We start from the raw sequence: 22,072 nt of genomic DNA, 5'->3' as shown, positions 1-22,072 counted from the left end.
TTGGACTATAATTGAGATTAACTCCCCATCTCATAGACAACAATGAAAAAAATTCCAAAACTCACCACAAAACTCTCTTAAGAAATTTTAAAAAATAATTTTGATACCCAAAACTATGGGAAAAACAAACCAACTTAACCTAACAACCGTAAGTTAGGGAGAGTTTGTGGGGACATGCATTCACATGTGTCACGTGTGTTAATTGGACATGGAGAAAAACTTCCCCAAGTGGAAGTTCCTAAATACCAAAGTACAAAACATGTATAGAGAAGATTCTATCACAGACTTGGTTTCCAGATGGTGATGAAATACAATGGAATAGCGAAGCTGAGGACATGGTATAATGAACGAGAGTGTTTCGCTCTGGATCTGAAAAGAGGATCCGTAATTTTCTCATTTTAATTCAATGATAGGTGTAAATTTCAGAATGCAGAAATAAGTAACAGTCTTTCTAACAAAATTCTCTGACCAACATGGGTCTTTTATAAAGTAAAACATGCAAAAATGAGACCATTGGAAATTTTCCACAACTCATTCATAAGTCACAAAATATTAGAAAATCATTAGCTATTAAAAGTCCAGACAGAACAAAATTCTTTTAAAGGAAAATTTATAAGAGTCCCATCTGGAATGAATCTCTTCCTAGCTGCTTAAAGCAAACAGAGTAATATGGAAATTGTTTTTAGACCTTGCTGTTAAGATAAACTCCTTCTCATGAATACCATCAGCTCAATCCAAGATTGGTTATTAAACTAAATATTTTAGAACCTGGATTGGAACATAATACCTAAAAATGTGTGTAAAATCTAAGCCCAAATTCACATTCCTTAGATTTTTTAAATGAGTATATTTGAGATTCTTAAAAAAGAAAAAGTTTTTTTATTTAAAAAAAATTTTACATAGATTGATCTTTAAATTAAAAAAAAATGATTCTGACAAATTACTTTTGATTTCCACAGAAGATAATGGCCCTATTAAACGAAATAATAATAGGGAATGGATTAAATGGGCTCTAAAAGAATATGATATTGATGTATCTACATTTTTTCCAGTTCATTCACTGAAAGGATTAGCTGTAACCAGTGCAGTAGCTATAAAATGTTGAGAGAGATTGGTTCCTAAGAACTGCCAGATGGTCAGAAGAAAATATCTTACAATAGTGTTACGAGAGCCCTTCAGACAAGGACAGACATAATCTAGTTTTGAAAGCTGCCAGGTATTCTGAAGTGTTACTTTCCATTTGTAAATAAACCATGAGTTATTGTCACAATGTTTGAGAGACAGAGAACAACAGAACTATTTCTAACAAAGTCCCAAAGCTTCTCATACCGAGGTAATTCCACTAGGTTTAAATGTTTTTCCCATTCCATCTTAAATGCTAAAGCTAATTATTTAGTAAACAATGATCAAGAATTCACAAGTGTCAAGATCCACACATTCTGCATTGCTAACAGATTTATAATTGGTCAAAATTTAGAAGACATAAAAGAGTTTGCCTGTGTAGATAAAATACATATATTTTTCTAAGGTAATTATGGCTTCTTACTGATGTGTGCATTTACTCAATCCAATCACGCAATTCCAGGTAGCAACTTCCAAATATGAGGTTTAGCATATGTACTAAACCCCTGTGATGGAATGTAACTCTTTTGAACTTCATATTTTGAAATGTGGCTTTATCTATTCTTTCTTTTCATTTTTTCTTATTATCTTTCACCACTCAGAGCCTTTAATAAATAAGTTTCTAAGACAAGAACCAAAGGATTTCTGATTTTAAGGGCTCCAAGCTTGCTGCCAACTAGGTTCTTCTGAGTTAAGATTTCATTATGGGGCGGCGCCTGTGGCTCAGTCGGTAGGGCGCCGGCCCCATATACTGAGGGTGGCGGGTTCAAACCCGGCCCCGGCCAAACTGCAACCAAAAAAATAGCCGGGCGTTGTGGCGGGCGCCTGTAGTCCCAGCTACTTGGGAGGCTGAGGCAAGAGAATCGCTTAAGCCCAGGAGTTGGAGGTTGCTGTGAGCTGTGTGAGGCCACGGCACTCTACCGAGGGCCATAAAGTGAGACTCTGTCTCTACAAAAAAAAAAAAAGATTTCATTATGGTATATAATTCTCTCCTTATATCATTATTTTTCTATTTCTTGCTAACATTCTAAACAGGTTTAATAGATTCAAAGTGTTTTATGATTCAGCCACACTTTTCAGGTTGTTCATTAGTAGCTCATTGATAAGGAAAATGCTAATTCCAGCAGGAAGTAATAGAATGCTAAAAAAAAAAAAAAACACATACAGTATGCCATGTTGAACAAAGTCTTTCAACCAATTCCACAAGAAAGCTGGAACTTCATTTTTTTCTCTCATATTCCTTCACAACTTATTTTTGCATAACTTGGTTTTTGTGATTAAAAACTAAGTTTTCACTAAAATGAACAGAAGGAAGGCAAGGGCTCTTAGGATTCATGAGCACAATTCAAGAGGTTTATGAACTTGGAAGAAAAGAAATCCTATTTTTACTACAATAACTGAAATGTATTATTTCCTTCTATTACAATATAGCCTATGAATGATAGTATTCTCATCTAACATTGGGTTGCAGCTGTTATAAAATGATACCTAGTAGCTCATTCTTCACAAAAAATTGCAACAGGACTAAAACTACATTGTATTTTTGTTGCATTAATAAGGAATCATATACATCACTATATCACAAATGTGTTTTAAACATATTTTGATAACTATATGTCAATGTAATTGATTTTTTGTACTTCCGTATTTTTAATTTAATGTGTTTTGAACATTACTTTAAGAAAAGATCTATAATTAGCATCATCAGACACTAAAGGGGCTCATGACACAATGAGCATTAAGAATCTCTGAACTGGGGCGGTGCCTGTGGTTCAGTTGGTAGGGCGCCGGCCCCATATACCGAGGGTGGCGGGTTCAAAACCTGGCCCCGGCTGAACTGCAAACCAAAACATAGCCAGGCGTTGTGGCGGGCGCCTGTAGTCCCAGCTACTCGGGAGGCTGAGGTCAGAGAATCACTTATGCCCAGGAGTTGGAGGTTGCTGTGAGCTGTGTGAGGCCACGGCACTCTACCGAGGGCCATAAAGTGAGACTCTGTCTCTACAAAAAAAAAAAAAAAAGAATCTCTGAACTGGAAGGATAATAATACATATGCTTACATATGTTTCCATTTTTTACTGGAATGTAAATTAGGATTAACGAAAAGCCAAGAAAGTGACATGTATCCTATATAAGTTGATATCAGTGGCTGATGTTATTACTGATTATAGGTTCACTGAAAATAATTATGGACACTAGACTTTCTCAAATGATTCTATATTTAGCAAACCAAAATAGTAGGGTCCATTATTCATAACTTATTATTAACTGTGTAGGTTTGGAACTTAGGTATATAGATAGATAGCTAGTTTGTTGTAAAGTTGGACTTTTGTAAAACACCACAGTTCATCAAATCTTTTATGGATAAATCAACCAGTCAACCAACATGCACTTAAGGGGACTGCTACCACTGCCATCCTCAGACAGAAAGCTGTTCTCAAGAAGAGAAAATGACTAACTTAAAACTATATTCCATAATAAAAAACCTCTAGGGCAATTTTTATCAGGGGAAATTTTGCAATTTCTGAAAAGGATTTTAATAATTCTTCACTTTAACAGCTAAGCACTAATTAGTAACATGGGACAGATCATTTTCCTTATACAATATAATTTTCCTTGATTTCATGGTAACTTAAAACAAATGTTGAATCTTATTTTGGCTATGAAAACAGGAAAGAATCTATTTGCATACATTTTAATTACCCAAGTAAACCTAAGAATTCTTGCATCTGGTAGCCTCCTGACTGTTTTCTGCACAGGATTTTCTGGAGGCATGCCTGTGGTGATGTTTACAGTTGAAACTTGGAAGTTGATGGTGACTTTGTTGCCTCTTGAGAAATACCACTTCCCTGGGTGCTGGATGATTTGACTGGACTTTAAGAAATCACATTTTATCCAATCAGTGGTTCTAAAATGTGGCATACAGCAAAATCAGATGAAAATCTTGTTAACAGATTTCTGGATTCATCCATAGATGAGATTCAGTAGGTCTCTGATGGACTCAGGAATTTGTCTTTTTTAAGGAGTTCTCTAGGGAGATTTCTGCTTTAAGTCAAAGTAGAATAACAGGGGCCAGATTTACCTTCTTACCTGAGAGAACTACAAATCAAACATAATAAGTGAGACTTGGGCATTCAAGACACTGCACATCAGGCATGAAGGGCAGATGGGGCGAGCTAACCATCGCCTCAAGTTTAGGAGAATTTCCAGGTGATGGCACAGGGAGAGGAAACCTAAACGGAGTCCTGCAGAGTACCTGAATTGAGAGTCTGGTAAATACAAAGTGGCCAAAGTTCAAAGGATAGAATGTTAGAGTAGAGGGCTGTGTAGCGAGAGAACTAAGGGATCTGAAAAGCGCCCTCTTTGAGATGTCATCAGAGTATCTAGAAGCATATGTGTGTGAGAAAACTACCAACGGCCAGGGAAAGACCTACCTGAAAGGATTACAGAAAATAGTATCCAGTGCTCACACAGAGCTGGGAATTGTATATAGTTCTGCTAGCCTGACAGAAAAAAACTTTCTAATTTATTGAGGATTGGGTTAAGTACACAAAGGAGTTTTGCTTCAGTAGTATGGAAAAATTACCCCTCTACTAACATTTTTTCTGGTCCTACCTCACAAATCTTAATAGCAAGATCTAGGACATAAAACAAGTCTCAAGTCCTTTAAAAAAAATTGAGCCATGCAAAGGAGTAGGGCGCCAGCCCCATATGCCGGAGGTGGCGAGTTCAAACTCAAACATTGAGAGATAAATAACATCAATTCATCTGAAATTTTTTCAGAAAACTGAAAAGGAAGAATATCGTCCAACTTACTTTATGAAGACAGCATTACCATGCTACAAAAACCAGACAAAGACATTGCAAGAAAACTATAAAAGAATATTCCTCACAGACACAAATATGCTTTGTTACCTCATTTATTAAACACTATACCAGAGGTGCTAGCCACGGCAGCATGGGAAGAAAAAAAAATAAACGTATGTATATTAGGAAGGAATAAGCAAAACTGTCATTATTTGCATGCAACAGACAAATGTTATAGAATGTACCAAAACTACTAAAATTAACAAATAAGTTTAGTAAGGTTGCAGGATACAAGAGCAATGCAGAAAAATCAGTTGTATTTCTACATACCAGCAACAATTAGAAATTAAAATTAACAATAGCATAACAGCGCATGCATGCCGCTCCACACTGAGGCTGTGCACACTCGCATTCAATGGGCCAGCCAGGAGGCTTCAGAGGTCAAAGGGGGGTGGTGGGGCAGAGGTGTCACAGAGACAGCATGGCAGCCTCCTTATGTCTCCGAGGGGCTGCCTTCGGCCTCTAATACTGGTGCCGGCTGCAACAGCCAGCTGTCAACCTGGAAGTGTGTGTTCTAGGTCAGTGGCTTCTAAGACTCCAGTTGGATTTATTGAACTGGGCAACATGGGAAATACAGTGGCAAAAAAATCTCATGAAACATGACTATCCACTCATTTTTTGAGTTTCAAGGGGCAGGTGAACAGGTAGTATTTTCCACAGCAGACGCAGCTGAAAAAAGCTGCAGAATTATTACAGTGCTGCCCACCAGTATCAGCGCAATAGAAGTGTATTCTGGAGCAAATGGAATTCTAAAAAAAGTGAAGAAAGGCTCTTTATTAATAGATTCTGGCATTATTGATCTTGTAGTTTCAAAGGAATTGACCAAAGAAGTTGAGAAGATGGGAACTTTTTTTACAGATGCCACAGTTGCTGGTGGTGTAGGAGCAGCTTGGTCGGGGAACCTCACTTTTATCGTGGGAGGAGTCGATGATGAGTTTGCTGCTGCCCCAGAGGTGCTGGGGTACATGGGCTCCAGTGTGGTATACTGTGGAGCTATTGGGACTGGGAAGGCTGCAAAGATTTTCAATAACATACTTTTAGCAATTAATATGACTGGAACCACTAAAGCTATGAATCTTGGAATTAAGTTAGGGCTTGATCCAAAACTACGGGCTAAAATTCTAAAATATGAGCTCAGGACAGTGTCAGTCAAGTGACTTATAAGCCTGAACCTGGAGTGATGGATAGAGCTCCCTCAGCTAATAATTATCAGGGTGGATTTGGAGCAATACTTAAGGCTAAGGATCTGGGTTGGCACAAGACTCTGCTACCAGCACAAAGAGCCCAATCCTTGGCAGTTTAGCCCATCAGATTTACAGAATGATGTGTGCAAAGGGCTACTCAAGGAAAGACTTCTTGTCCTTGTTCCAGTTTCTAGGAAAAGAGTAGAATTCTTTTTTTTTTTTGAGACAGAGTCTCACTTTGTTGCCTTCAGTACAGTGCTGTGGTGTCATAGCTCACAGCAACCCTAAATTCCTGGGCATAAGTGATCCTTTTGCCTCAGCCTCCCAAGTACCTGGCCACAGGCCTGGTTCTTTTTTTTTTCTTTTTTTATTGAGACAGAGTCTCACTATGTCACCCTCTGTAGAGTGCCATGGCATCATAGCTCACAGAGACCTTTAATGCTTGGGCTCAAGGGATTCTCTTGCCTCAGCCTCCCAAGTAGCTGGGACTACAGGCATCTGCCATAATGCCTGGCTATTTTTTTGTTGGTTTGTTTTTTGGTTGTTTAGCAGGCTCTGGCCGGCCTGCTCCAGAGCATGTGGCTGGCACCCTAACCACTGAGCTACAGGCACCCTGGCCTGGCTCTTTTTAAATATTTATTTATTTATTCATTTATTCATTTATTTTAGAGATGGAGATCTTGCTCTTGCTTAGGATGGTCTCAAACTCTAGAGCTCAAGCAATGTACCTGCCTCAGCCTCCCCATGTGCTAGGATTACAGGTGTGAACCACTACACCTGACCCAGGAGACCTGAGTGTGGAGACCTTCTGAGTGTGCCCTTTGGCCATGGACTCTGTGGGTACCAAACTCTATCTTGGCACTTCTTTCAAGCTCACTCCACAAGTAAATAGATTTAATCAAAGGTCACCTGTCTGCTTTTGGTTATTTAGGTCATGCTAGTCCCTAGGACTTTTCACCCATTTTTAACTTCTTATTCTTTTTTCTTCTTAGCAAACATATCCTATCTGAAGAATTTTTCCTATAAGACCCTCATGGTCTCTGCTAACTAGCTGAACTGGCCTTTTAAAAAAGTTTGATCCCTAAGCATCTTCAACTTAATTGTTGGATACTTCAATCAGGACATTATTTACTCTATCTAACAAATAAAACTAAATATTTGGTCAACAGGATGAAACCCATCTTAAAGGGAAGGAAATAAATTGGTATGAGGATAAGAGAAGTATAGTAAATTATTACCTGTGTCCCTCAAGAAGTTAGTCCTCTGTGGATACTGAATTACTGAGGTTACTGCTTTATTTTCTAGGGAGTTGATAAAGCCAGAGAACTTGTTCCTGCATGTTTTATAATTTGGACTTCATTACAATATCTTAGTATGCCCCTCTACAACTCCCAGGACTCAGCAGAGTTGTCTATATATATATTTTTTACTTCCTTGTACATTCTTACCACAAATTTTTTTGACTTCAAAAGAATGACATCTTTAGATCTATTTCAGAGCCAATGATAATATTGCTTCAGAAAGTTATTATATTATTCTAAGTATAGCCACATTATTTTGAGTTCAAATAAATTTCTATGCTGATAATGAAAAAATAATAGCATAACACATATAAAATTCTTAAGGATAAAAATTGACAAAAGGTACGCAAACCCTCTACTTTGAAAACTTGAAAATGTTGTTGAAAGAAATTTAAATTTTACTTTAATGGCAAAATGTGCCATATCCATGGGTTATAAGACTTACTGTTAAGATGTCACTTCTCCCTAAATTGATCTTTTGATTCAACACAATCTCAATCAGAATCCTGGCAGTCAAAGTGAAATTGACAATCTGATTCTGAAATTCATATGGAAATGTAAAAGACCTAGAATAGCCAAAATATCTTTAAAAAACAAGATCGAAGTTAGAGGACTAATACTACCTGATTTTAAGACTTAACTGTAATGATAAAGTAATCAAGCAAGCATGGTTTCAGTGTGAAAATGGACAAGTAAATCAATGGAACTAAATACAGACCCAGAAATAGACCCACATGTGTATGGACAACTGATTTTCAACACAGGTTCGATGACAATTTAATGGGAAAACAAAGGTGTTTTCAACGAATAAACCTGGACAATTAGATATCCATATGTAAAATAAGAACCTGGATCCAAACCTTGTACCATATACGATTAAAAATTCAAAATGGGTCATAGTACTAACTGTAAAACTTAAAACTATAAAATATTAATAAGAACACTAAGGAGAAAATACACTCTATGACCTTGGGTTAGATAAAGAAAAAGTTCCTACATATGAAACCAAACACATAATCTGTAAAACACACACATGTGTATGTGCACACAAACACACACACAAGATTAACTGAACTTCAAACTGTAAAACTTCCGCTGGGCTAAGAGAATGAAAAGGCAAGCCACGGACTCAGAGAAGGTATTTGCAAATCATATACAGAGGCTCCTTAACTTACTGTGGGGATACATCCTGGTGAACCCTTGCAAATTACAAATAAAATGTGTAGCTCACTGGAAGCTGCAGCTCACTGCCACTGTTCGGCATCATGATAAAAGGATATAGTTTCTCCTGGATGCCTATTGCTTTCACATCACGGTAAGGTCAAAAAATCCCTAAGTGAATTATCTTAAGCTGGAAACCATTTCTATCTGAGAAAGGACCTGTATTCAAAATATATAAAGAACTCTCAAAAGTGAATAAAAATAAATGATCAAATTTTAAAATTGGCAAAAATCTTGAACAGTATAAATAGATACACAGATGACAAGCACATGAAAAGATGCTCATTTAGGAAGTCTAAATTAAAACCATAATGAGATTCTAATACATCTAATAATGCCTAAAACTAATAAGACTTACCACCCAAGTGTTAACAGAATTTACCCACATTGCTGTCAGGAATAAAACATAACCTCCTTTTCGGAAAATAATTTGGCAGTTTCTTAAAAACTTACATATATATTAATACCTACCACATGATCTAAGTATTCTACTCCCAAGTATTTACCCTAGGGAAAGGAAAACATATGTCTACACAAAATTTTGTACATAAATGTCATAACAGGTTTATTTGTAATAACCAAAAATTGGAAACAACCCAAATGTCCATCAATAGATAAATGGATAAACATACTGTGCCTATCCATACAAAGGAATACTAGTCAGCAATAAAAAAACAGAATTAACTACTGAAATATATTACAACATGTATGAATGTCAACATAATTATGCTAGTGTTGGTGGAATTTATTTCTGCAGTAGATCCTTGGTCTCAGAGATCTGAAGAATGAACTCACAGACCACAGATCAGTGGTAAGATAGGATTTATAGATAGAAAGGAATACAGAAAGAATAAAAAGCACCAGAGCTTCAGGCAGAGGGAAAGACCCAAGTGGATGTCTTCCCATGGATCTTTTGTCTAGGGGTATAAGATCTTAAGAATTACACTTGGCCAGGACTTGGTAGACAAAGACTTCTTTTCAATGTTGATGAGTGTATTAACAAATAAATGCAGTCCCTTCCAGCTCCAGTTCACTTCAGCAGAGACTGGGGCTTACATGAAATTGCCTAGGCCTAGGAAATTCACATGAAATAGCTCAGGTCTAGGAAACTGGGGTCCCTCTCCAGCCCTGCATGGGGGAACTAGTAGAAGCCAAATAAAAAAAGGGTACAAATTGTTTGATTCTATCTACATAAAACTCTAGAAAATGCAAACTAATCTACGGTGACAGAAAATAGATAATGTTTGCCCAGGGAGGGATGGGAAAAAGGACTGCCAAGGGGCATGAGAAATATTTGGGGGATGACAAATATGTTCCTTATCTTGATTGCAATTATAATTTCATGAGTGTATTCATATGTTAAAGTATATCAAATTATAAACTTTAGATTTGCACGATTTATAGTAGGTCAATTATACTTCTATAAAGCTATTTTTAAAAAAATTCTATCCAAGTGATCCTGACATTGTCAGACTTTGGAACCACTGGACTAAACCAAAGCCTTCAACACCTATGCTTCCTTGGGCAGAAGGCTGTCTATTCTGCTTTCAGACAGCTTTCAAGAAAAATTATTTTAGAAACTCTTTGATGACATGTTTTGGTATTTAATGACTTCAATAGTAGAAGAGTTTACCTAACTAAACTCCTGCTACATTTAAGTTCATTTGCTTTATGTCGTCCTCTTTAAAAAATTAAAACAATTGTTCCATAAACTCAACATGACAAGCTGACAAAAAGTTGGCTACTCAATAAATGACTGTGAAAGGAAATGACACCTCTGTATAATTTGAAGAGTAGTCTCCCTTCTCTAGTCTGAACTTTAAAGAAACATACTTCATCTTCTTACATATTTAGAATGCCTTTCTCTGCACACTCTAGCTTCCCTACTGTGTAAAATTAGAACAGTCTGAGAGCTGTGATTAAAATGGACTATAGCAGAGTAATGACTTCTGAGCTCCTCATGCTTGCAAATAATATTCCCCTTTACATACCCTAAAATTAAGTGTTGCTTAATTTTGAATTGATCAGTGATACATGGATTGAGTTCTGCTATGACTCCTAAGTCTTCCTTTGCCTTCTTTGTGAACAAGCTGCTCCTGTCTTCCATCTATCCTTGATACCATTCATGATCACCACAGCATGTTATTTTAAACTTGATCTTACTGCCCTTCATAAGAGTCCACTTTTATGGTTTAAGATCATTTCATTTAATCTATAACAATCTTCCAAAGTACTCGTATCAAGGTTTCCGTCTGCCAACATATAGGTTTATTTTTAATTATTTATCAATAACACAAGCAGAAACTCAGAATAACCTCAGCAGCAGGATGTGCATTTATAAAATAAGATGCATTGTTGACACCAAGCCCTTGCTAACACTTCAAATGAGAACCCTCAGTGAAGCAGGCCCCTTCCTCTAGGAATATGGTCTGGACTGCACTATGTCTTTTGAGTTAGTGCTAAAACGTCATGTATGGCTGAATAAAAATTTTTCCTGAAGTTCAGATAAATTACATATCCTCCTTCCTAAATGTCTGTATAAACTGTCGATCTCTTGAAGAAGGAAATTAAATCGGCCTGGTACAATTTGCTCTTTGCAAAGCCAAGATAGTGACTACTCAGTGCTTCATGCTCTCCTATGTGGTGACTAATTGATTGTTCAATGATTTCATCTAGCACAGAATCTCTGAAGTATCAAAATTAACCTGACTAGCTTATAGGGGGTATAATTTTCTCCTCTTCTAAAAAGCTGGACACTAAAACTGCTCTGGTTTCATCAACAAGCCTTTTTACGGTCTTTTTATCATTTCATACAGATCCTCAGTTTCTCACTTCAGGACCTCCAAGGAAGGAGTTTCATCTTGCTTATCTTCTATTGCCTTATAGAACTGAATACTATACTTGATGTGTAGCAGACACTCAGCAAATATTCCTTGACTTGAATTTGAATTCCAAAAGCCATTGTTGCATTCCCTAAGTAGCTCATACTACGCAGAAGCAGGTTAATTTCACTGTCTTGCATATTAGTTCAACATCTACTCAACAACTTAGCATTTAATATAATCCACAAATTATTAGTGAAATAGTTTCTATAGATAGGACTTGTCTTTATGACATACTTTCTTTTGGGGATAAAAATTATTTCAGTGTGGGCTGACACTGTTCATACATAGTGAATATAAGGTAATAAATATCCTAAGCCCTCAGGTACATTTCCACAGCTCACGTATAAAAATGCATCCTTACTTTCTTGGGCAATAGGTTAAGGACCATTTTTTTGGTCAATCAGTGGATAAATGAATAAACAAATGTGTGTATGTCTATAAAATAGAACGCTAATCAGCAATAATAAGAAAATCATGGGCGGCACCTGTGTCTCAATGAGTAGGGTGCCAGCCCCATATACCGGAGGTGGCAGGTTCAAACCTGGTCCCAGCCAAAAACTGCCAAAAAAAAAGAAATTAAAAAAAAAAGGAAAATCACTAGTGATACACAAAAGAACATGGATGAATCTTGAAAACATTATCCTATGCAAAGGAAGTCAGACACAAAGAGTATATACTACATGACTTCGTCTATCTGAAACTCTAGGGAAGACAAATCTGGGAGCCTGGGTAAAACTGAGGATTGTACTCTGAGAAAGACACAAAGGAAGCTTTTTTGGATCGTGTAAATATCCTATATGTTGAATGAGGTGATATATAAGTATGTATATACTTATATAGGTATATACTTATAATGACATACTCATATATACCCATAATATATAAATATACACATACACACATTCATATATGGATATTTGTATATACTTATCTCATGTCAGTGAAATATATACTTAGTAATGTGTACATTTTGTTTTTAAATGTAATAAATTGAGTCTTAAAGGTTGATTTTTAAAGGTCCCTGTCACTGAGAAGCATGAAATTGATCAGATTTCTTACTGGAAAAACTTCTAATGTCTTTATTTTTGTTTAAGCACACAATATTAAAGTGAAACTTCCCTTAAAAATTAATTATGTGATGTTGCTTAATGCCTATCTTACCTCTTTTTTACCATGAGCTCTTGACCATGGACTGCTGTGTCTGATGTTTCCCACTGTGTCTCATAGCTAGCAGGCGTCTAATAAATACTTGTTGAGTAAATGTCCAGTCCCTTTTACCTAATATTTAAGTTCCTGTACTGCAAATACACAAAGCATAGACTTAAGCAACAAAGAAAATTTTAAAATAGGTCATATATGAAGGAACTAACAGTATAATAGAGTCGGTACACAAATACTGACTATTAAGTGTTATATGCATTTTAGGATTTGAGGGGATAGGTATCAGGACGATTAGAATTTCTGAAAAATATAACCTTTTCTTTTCAATAGGACTTTGATAGTATGTATTTCAGCAGCCATAAGATAAAGGAAAGGAACATGCACACAAATTGAGGCTTCTCTTGAAAGGTTTGACATTTCGGAAGGTGGGAGTTACTTCTTTAGTTATTTGCCTAGTGTAGGTAAGCAATCCATTAATAAAGTAGAACTCAAACAGCTGTTTCTTCACTGCCTACAGAGAGGGAAACTACTAAATATCTCAACTCCGAGCCACCTGTGCATGTAATACATCACCTATTACCTCCCATAATATTTTGCGTAAGAGATCAATCATTTGCTCTTTTAAAAGTGAGAACATAAAATTGTTTTCAAAGAGGAGAAAAAAAAAAGATATTGCCCAATTTTAATTCAACAGCAGCCAAATCTAAGGACCAATAAGGAGTGCAGTGCTGCTGGACTTGCTTACTGGATTGCTTGCCGTGAGTATGCCTTTAAAATATAATGAGCAGGTAACCACTGACCTTTATAAAACAATGGTCAAGGAGTTGGCAGAAAGAATGAGGCAGCTTACCAGGTACGACTCAGTGCGTTTAGAAATGCAGAACAACGTTTATGTGTCTCTTGTCTAGATTACTATTAGGAAGTTTGAATTATCAGCACCAAAACATTAATAGTTTTATGTCATTGCACTGTTAGTGAGATACACTCTTTTTATGCCCTTTTCTGAGTGAAAGGGTGAAAATGCCATTGTGAACACTGTGAACACATATATATATTTGTGGAGGAATTGCAATATCAGAATAGGCTAAAGACATTCTTTCTGTGCTTCTATGTAGTGTCAAAAAGGTTCAGTCTAGGTGTTAGGATGTGACGCCATCCTATATTCACCTGTGATGGACAGAGCGATCCTACAGAGAAGACAGAGGAAATTAAGACATGGAAAAAGAAATAACTTTGAACAATTCTCCCACATAGATGAAACATTCTACAAACATCCAGATAGATTTAGAACAATAGCCATCAGATATAAAATTCACGTCATTCTTTACATAAAATGATTTTGTCTCTAAAAATACTCCCATGTTACACTTTGGCCTTCAGAATTTTACAATTATTTAATAGTTTAAGTAGTCTCAAAAATTATCCAATGCAATAATTTATTTAAATAATGGTGAGATTTTTATGTTTAATCCAGCAGGATAAAACCTTAGATCTTTCAGCATACACATATTTGATGGTCAGGTTGAATAGCCTAATAAGGAGAGCAATAGGATATAACAAACTTGACTTCTAATCAGAGGAAATAGATTTAATTCTTAGCTCCGCCACTCATTGACCATGTGATCTTAGCCAATTTGCTTAGCTTAATCTATGCCTCGGTGTTCTTATTGGTAAAATAAGAATGTTAATTGGCCTGTCACAACTTTAGTACAAGATAAAGTGCTATATACCTAAAAGTCTCATTATTATCATCAACAAGATACACATAGATTGTTTCTTATTATCTTCTCACAGAGAGACATGTCCAGAAAAGGTAAGACTTTGAAATTTTCTCTATTTGATCTCATCTGAAACATATCTGTTTGCACTGCCTAGTTTTCAGACTAGCTGCATTCTGACATTTGTGTAGTCAGCCACAGCAAGCAGGATGGCATTTATCTTTTATAATAATACAGAGTGCTCTGCCATAAAGTAGGGTCACTGAAATGAGTAATAATCCCACCAGCATCTAAGATACAACCAGCAGGGTCCAGGTCAACAGGCAAGCAGCCGATAATTTGCCCAACAACACTGAATTTCATCTGCCCACAGCCTCTATCTACTGATTATACAATCAATACACCTCAGATGAGAAGAGCTAACAACTGACCAGGGCAGATCAATGCTAGCAAATAAGCGCTTCATGACAAAAAGTTTGATAATTATCATTCTGAAGCCGTGTAAATGTTGCTTCTATTGTAACAACATTCATGATGATACTGCTATGATTGCACTGTTATTATAGGTTTAATGTTAGGCAATCAAGCTACAGTGGTCTAGATATCAACAAACAGCATCAAAAGAAAACATCAAATTGTCCCTATTCTTTTGACACTGTAGCTGAGAAATTTTTCTATGTTAGTGGCCCTAAATGAACAATAATAAGTGACAATTTAGTGAAAAACACTATTTTCGCATCTTACAAAAGTCATGCAATATAGATTGATACAAGTATGATTATTTCTAGGACCACTTGAACCAGGGGATTAAAATAAATTCAATCCTGTGACTATGGTTTTTCTTTCTTTCTTTTTTTCCCACATACATCATTTAAAGAGGATTTATGTAAATTTTCTCTGTACTCATAATTTTTCAGGCATTAGTGCAGTCATAAGTATAGGGCACCTTGGCTTGATTTAATTATTATCGTTTCTAATACAGCACACTTTATTTTATTTTATTTTATTTTTGAGCCTTGATTGCTAGTTCATTCTCAATCATTAGCATTTAGAAGAACTAGTCATTACTGGTTTTCAATAGCTGCTTGGGTTCCTATAAGCACTTAGAGTCTTAAAACACAGAAATGGAAAACAGACATTTCAAAGGTAGAACAAATCATGACTCCTAGAGGTAGGGTACAAGAATCCCTGGGTGCGTGGGCACTGAAGCACATAAATTCTTAACTTTCCCATTTGCCTTTTAAAAACCACAAGGAATTGGGTTCTAAAAAAACTAGGACACCTCATTTCTGTAAGATGCTTGCTCATATAGAAAAGTGGGAACCGATTCCAAATGAAAGGCTTTTCAGAGAATGACAGTCACTTTGAACCATAATAATCATTTCTACGAGGGGATGTCCGACATTCGGTTTGGGCGACACACATTTTTAATTGTCCTTTCCATAAATACATCCCCCAGATGCACCCAGACGTTAATAAAGTTACCTGTCTAAAATTTGGTCTCCACATCCCTGAGTGGCCAAATCTCTCACTGTCTGGGGGTAAATCAGCTGCCTTTCCATGTAGATAAGAGATACAGAAGGGAGGAGGAGAGCAATGCTCCAGAGTTTGTCAATACCTCAGGAGAGAAAGGGCAAACCAAAAACCTTTTGTGGGCAGCAGTGCGAGCAAGATTTTCAGCATGCTCAGGGCTTGCTGTTAAATGTCTTTTTCAACGGCATTCTCCTTCTTTCCATGCAGCTTCCACTTCGCAATAGAGTCAAAGAATGTGATGTATATTAAAATGCTTTGCCTCTCAGATGGGGCTCATTTTTATTCAGGGACAATTTTGCTGACTGACAGGTAAGCGTTTGGTGCTGAAATTGGACCTGTACAAGAGCTTTGCATTTCATTTGCTCCATTACACCAGTGCATGAATTACTGGGCTTCCACGTTGGCATCTTTCCATTACTTTTAAATATCTGACATGAGCAAAATGACTCATCTGACATTTCATGTAACAAATTTGTTCCAAAAAGAATAGAACATTATTATACTATTTTATATACGTGGGTACCCCAACCTTCCACCCCAATCTGACCAGAAATTTTAAGTGTATAAATAGTAGCTGCTATCAGTTTAAGAAAACACATTGCCAATGACAGCTGTAAAATATCATGGCAAGAAATAAGTCTGCTTTTTCATATTACCCACTGTCACTTCGACCTACTACCTGAAATGTTAGCAAACTTCACTCAAAGATAAAGCTTTGTATTTTGGTTTCATTGCCACCACTTAGTACACTTTGAGGCATTATTTATTCCAGTGCACAATAAAGCAACTTTTTCACTTGCAATCAGTGCTTTAATACATGTTCGTTTTTCTTACAGAAACATACTTTTGAAAGCAGTATAGATAACCAAGACAGTTGAGGGGTTTAGAGGCCTGTACCAAATGGTGATTGACGGTCATACCACCACTACCCTTTGCTGACTACTACACAATTATTTGGTCTTCAGATCCTTCCAGCTCTCACTTTCCCTTTGAATGATTTTTGCTGCTTTTTAAAAAACCAATAACTTTACAAACTGACTCACAACCTTAAGATATCTCCTCATTCCAAACCTACCAACACAACTGCTACCCAATTTGCCTTGTAGAACTAGGAAGGCGTTTCAATGCTTTGCTAAAGGCCAGTGTTATCCTAGAGGGCTTCGATCCAGGCAGACTAGAAAAGAAAGAATCCTCAGCTTTATGACTCAGCCAAGGGTTTTTCCTACCTCTTCACTTAAAAATACCTCAGTAACACATTACAACCTGCCATCTAAAGCTGAAGATCACAGATCTACACTCAAAGAAGGGTTTTTCTAGGTGACGGTGTAACATTTCATAAAGTAGCAGCATAATTATGTGACAGCAAAATTTAAAATATCATGTTCACTGTTAGTATGAATATATCAAATTAATACAGTATTATTTCCATATGTAATTATTAGCCTTGTTATTATATAACAGTGTTTTCTTTAATAAATGATCTCTCATAAATGTTAAAGTATATTATGGAATATTCTTCTTAACGATGTTAATTTACCTTCAATCATCAATCATTGGCAGGTTGTACAATTCATATGCTGAATTTATATAAAGTGTAGGGAAGTGAGAGATCACCTCAAACACCTCCTTAGCTCCTATGTGGCCTCTTAGGCTGGATCTAGTAACCAAATTGACAACAGGCAGATTAACAAGAGAAAAGCACACAAATTTTATTAGTACTCCAAGTACACGGGGATCTTCACAAGAAAGTGAAGTCCAAGGAGCCGGCCAAAGCAAGATACTTTTATATTTTTCAGACATAGAATGATGAATTTGAGAAGTGGAGACAGGACAAAAGGCGTTTGGCTGGGGACAGTACATTTTTAGGGAAGTCACTAGGAAATGTATGGGGTGGGTAAAATTAGTGGAACAAAATGTTTACTTTGGAAAGTAGATTTATTCAGGTTTATTTCAGCCCCCAGTTCCCAGTCTGTCATGGTAAAGTCTGTTTTCTTACCCTGGTGTGGAGAGGGTGCCCCTCCCGGAAGAATTTTGCTGCATCAAGAAGACAGGTCACTTAGCCCTTTCGGAAACCACAATTTCTCTAATGTTTTTGAAATAATCATTCCACCAATTAGACATATTTTGAGATGACGTGTCCTTCACTCCTTCAAGAGCTATAATAAAAACCAAGACATTCAAAAAGTCCCTTTACCTTTGTCCTTATAATTCATCTGGGAATTCATTTCTCTGGTACAATCAGCATCAAAGTGACTTGACTAACCTGGGTAGTTATTTAACTACAATGCTTACAGAAGATATTGCAGATTTAAATAGCACATACCTTTGAAAAAATGATACCTCTTTTTTGAGTAAATGATCCAAAAAAGTAAATCTGTTAGAAATAAACTCCTTGAAAATACTTCCAGCAAAGTTACATAGTGTTCTTTCCACAGGAACTAAATGAATAAATAGTCTTTGCAATATTTTTGTTTTGCTTGTAATTAGTGTTGTAGCTGTAGGACCATTTTTAAGTGCCCACAATTATCTTCTGAGCTGTGTTTTTTTTGTTGTTGTTGTTGGGGATTCATTGAGGGTACAATAAGCCAGGTTACACTGATTGCATTTGTTAGGTAAAGTCCCTCTTGCAATCATGTCTTGCCCTAAACCGTGTGAGTGAGGCTATTTCCGAGGAAAGCATAAGCACTCTCCAGCCTCAGCAGTGCACTTATGGTTATTCCTGATCTCTATCTCTCTACAGAGAGATGCTCCTCTGATACTCCTCCTCAGACCAGGATCATCTCACCAACCAAATGGGCCTCCCCTGCTCCTGTAGTTGTTGAATGCTATCAAAGTCACAAAATCATGTTGACTTTGGCCACTGATCACATTCACACTGGACCCTCATGTAATCCAATAAGCTCTCCACTTTTACTATGACAAATACGCTCCACCATTCAAACTTGCCCCTGCCCTCTCATTTTTAGCAGATGACTGCTTTCCAAGTTACAGAAATATTTTGAGGTTACTATGTCTCATAATATCTAGCCTCTTTGTTCAGATTCCTTGTGTATTCCCTTGCTTCTCTCTCTCCTTTCTCCTGCCTATGTTCTTGAACTCATCAGTTCTCACCTTCTCTGAGACCTAGCTCACCATCCGTGCCCTCCCCATGTTCATCACCTCTACAGGCATGCTCACATCTCTAAATCCGGATGTGCTAATGGAGGTCACCAGGCAGTGGGGGCTACCTTGTGACTATCTTAGAATCTGACCCAGACTTCAAAAGTATTTAACAAATAGTTACTGGGAAAATAAATGATTAAATTTTCAATAAGATCCAGTAAGGGGTTCATGCTTTGTGAATTGATAAGGAGAAAAGAATGGCAGTAAAAATAATAGGAATATTTATAATAACAAACCTGACAAAAATGAATAAGACCTATGTGAAGAAAAATATTAAAAAAACATAGAATATCTACAAATATATAATATCACTCAAAACATAAAAGAACACTGAAAGGGAGAGACATACCATATTCCTAGGTGGGAACAATGAAGACTGTAGTGATGTCATTTGATTATCAAATTAGTGTATAAGGCAATACAACCTTAATGAAAATCATAATGTGTTTTGACTATATTTTCTTATTTTCTGTAATCTTTGCATTTGGGGTCTTTATCATAGAGAAATTGCCCCTCCTAGGACCAGCTGATTCCTAGAGATAGCAAAGAACTCCCCTGCAGGTGCACCTTTGATATACAAACCAAACAACCCAGAGCCCACATCCCCAGCTATCTTCTTTATCTAACTCACACACCAAACTAATATTCTTCATGCCCCAAGTCAATATTACCTTTGCCCTAAATCTTCCTAGGGCCAGGCACTCAACAACCCTACACAACTCCTATAGCCCAGAACCTGTCAAATCATTTAAACTATCAAGCCCAAGGTTACTCTGAGTATCCATCCTGCCCCATCCGCTCTATCCTGTGAGGACCCCAAGAAAGTCTCTGAGACATGTTCCCTGGTTCTGCATGGCCCTGCATGACATTGTCCAACAACTCTTTCTAGGGATCTATATATTTAAACTTCTTCCTTCATGATAACTATTTCCAGGTCTGCGTGTCTTACCACCCCTGATTAAAACAAATCTGGGGCAAATGTTAATACACCACTGTATCTTTTTAATCCAATACACAGATTCAGACGTTCATCTGGAAGAATAAATGAGTAAGAATAGTCAAGAAAATATTTAAATAGAGGAATAATGAGAAGGGACCTGCCCTATCAGAAATAAAAACATATCTACTAACTTAGAATAATTAAAGCAGGAACTTACAAATCAGTTACATATAACAGAATATTCAGAAGTAAATACACATAGCCAGGGATGGAGGTGGCTCATGCCTGTAATTTCCAGCAGTTTGGGAGACCATCCGGGAGGATCACTTGGAGCCAAGAGTTTAAGACCAGCCTCTGTAACATAGTGACACCTTATCTCTACTAAAAATAAGAAAAATTAGCCAGGCATGGTGCAGGCCTGTAGTCCCCACTACTCCCAAGGCTGATGTAGGATTTCGGAAAGCCTGAGCCCAGAATTTGAGGCTGCAGTGAGCTATGACTGAACCACTGCCTCCAACCTCAGCAACAGATAAAGACCTTGACTTTAAAAAAAAAAAAAAAAACCTCAAGGAAAAAAAAAAAGAAATAGACACAGTTACATATATGAATTTCGTATATGATGAATGTGGTTTAGAACAATGAAGAAAAAATAATCTATTTAATATGTTTTGTTTGAATAAAGGAATATAGAAAGAAAGAAATTTGGGATCTTACCTCATATCATATACAAAACTAAATTCCAGAGAGGATTACAGAACCAAAGTTTTTTTAAAATTATAGAAATAGTTGAAGAAAATTTAAGAGAATATTTTTAAAATATTATGAACGAGATGGCCTTCCTAAACAAGATACAAAAGCCAGAAGCCTTAAAGGACGACTTTAAGAGAACACTAAGAAATAAAATAACTAGAGTAAAATATTTGAAGCACGTACAGCAACTTGACCTGGGCTTCCATGACTCTCCATGCCTTATTTCCCATTGTTCTCTTATTTTAGTGAGGATGGATTAGGCTGGCCACTTACTAAACATCCTTTTTGCTTTCCTAATGCTTCAGATTTGCTCAAGTTACTCTTCATCTACATTTGTTAAAACCTTTCTGGTCCTTTAATGCTTCTGTATTAATGTGCCTTCCTTGTGAAATCTTACCTTGAGTTCCCTTTCCACCAACCACAGACAGAAAATACTCTCTACCTCTGAATTCCTACAGTAGTTTTGTTCATCTTAGGAGCACTATTACAAATAATGTCTTATAAATATCTAGCCTATCTGTTAGGCTCAAGGCTTACCAAAGACTGAGATTGAATGTAATTTCTTTTTGTGTTCTCCACTGCTCTCAGCAATGTCTACAGCATCTCCAAAGTGGAATATACACCACTAGTGGGATGCAAGATAGGATTTTGTAATTTTAATATGCTAGTGTTCTATTTATAAGAAGTGATATATTAAGGTTATGGGAGGGGAAGCAGAAAGAGGGAAGGAGGGAGGGGGGTGGGGCCTTGGTGTGTGTCACACTTTATGGGGGCAAGACATGATTGCAAGAGGGACTTTACCTAACAATTGCAATCAGTGTAACCTGGCTTATTGTACCCTCAATGAATCCCCAACAATAAAAAAAAAAAAAGAAGTGATATAAATGTTCTATTTCAGTAATGTAATATTTTCCTTTAAAACAAATATATTTAATTAAAAAGAGTACAAAGAAAAGGTATACAGAGTGTCCATAAAGTTTAAATTGCACATGAACTTTATGGACACCTGTATATGAAAGTAAAGGCATAGGCAACAAAAAATAAATAGATAAATTGAACATCATCAAAATTAAAAGCCTTTGTATGTCAGAAGACATTATCAACAGAGTAAAGCCACAGAATGGGAGAAAATATTTTCCAATCACATAACTGATAAGAGATTAATATTCATGATAGATAAAGATTTCCTACAATTCAATTTTAAGGAAAACCAACCTAATTAAAAACTGGA

General features: G+C 36.6%; 1 protein-coding gene and 1 pseudogene across 1 annotated transcript in view; one reads left to right on the top strand and one right to left on the bottom strand.

The window, feature by feature from the left end:
• CAMKMT (calmodulin-lysine N-methyltransferase) overlaps nucleotides 1-22,072 on the bottom strand; it is a 389,728-nt gene that overhangs the window by 160,646 nt on the left and 207,010 nt on the right. The window lies entirely within an intron of this gene.
• Nucleotides 5,408-6,375, top strand: LOC128584097 (3-hydroxyisobutyrate dehydrogenase, mitochondrial-like; annotated as a pseudogene).

Source organism: Nycticebus coucang, chromosome 4 (assembly GCF_027406575.1).
Source record: "Nycticebus coucang isolate mNycCou1 chromosome 4, mNycCou1.pri, whole genome shotgun sequence".
Taxonomy (NCBI): domain Eukaryota; kingdom Metazoa; phylum Chordata; class Mammalia; order Primates; family Lorisidae; genus Nycticebus; species Nycticebus coucang.
This window is presented reverse-complemented; position numbering and strand designations above follow the sequence as displayed.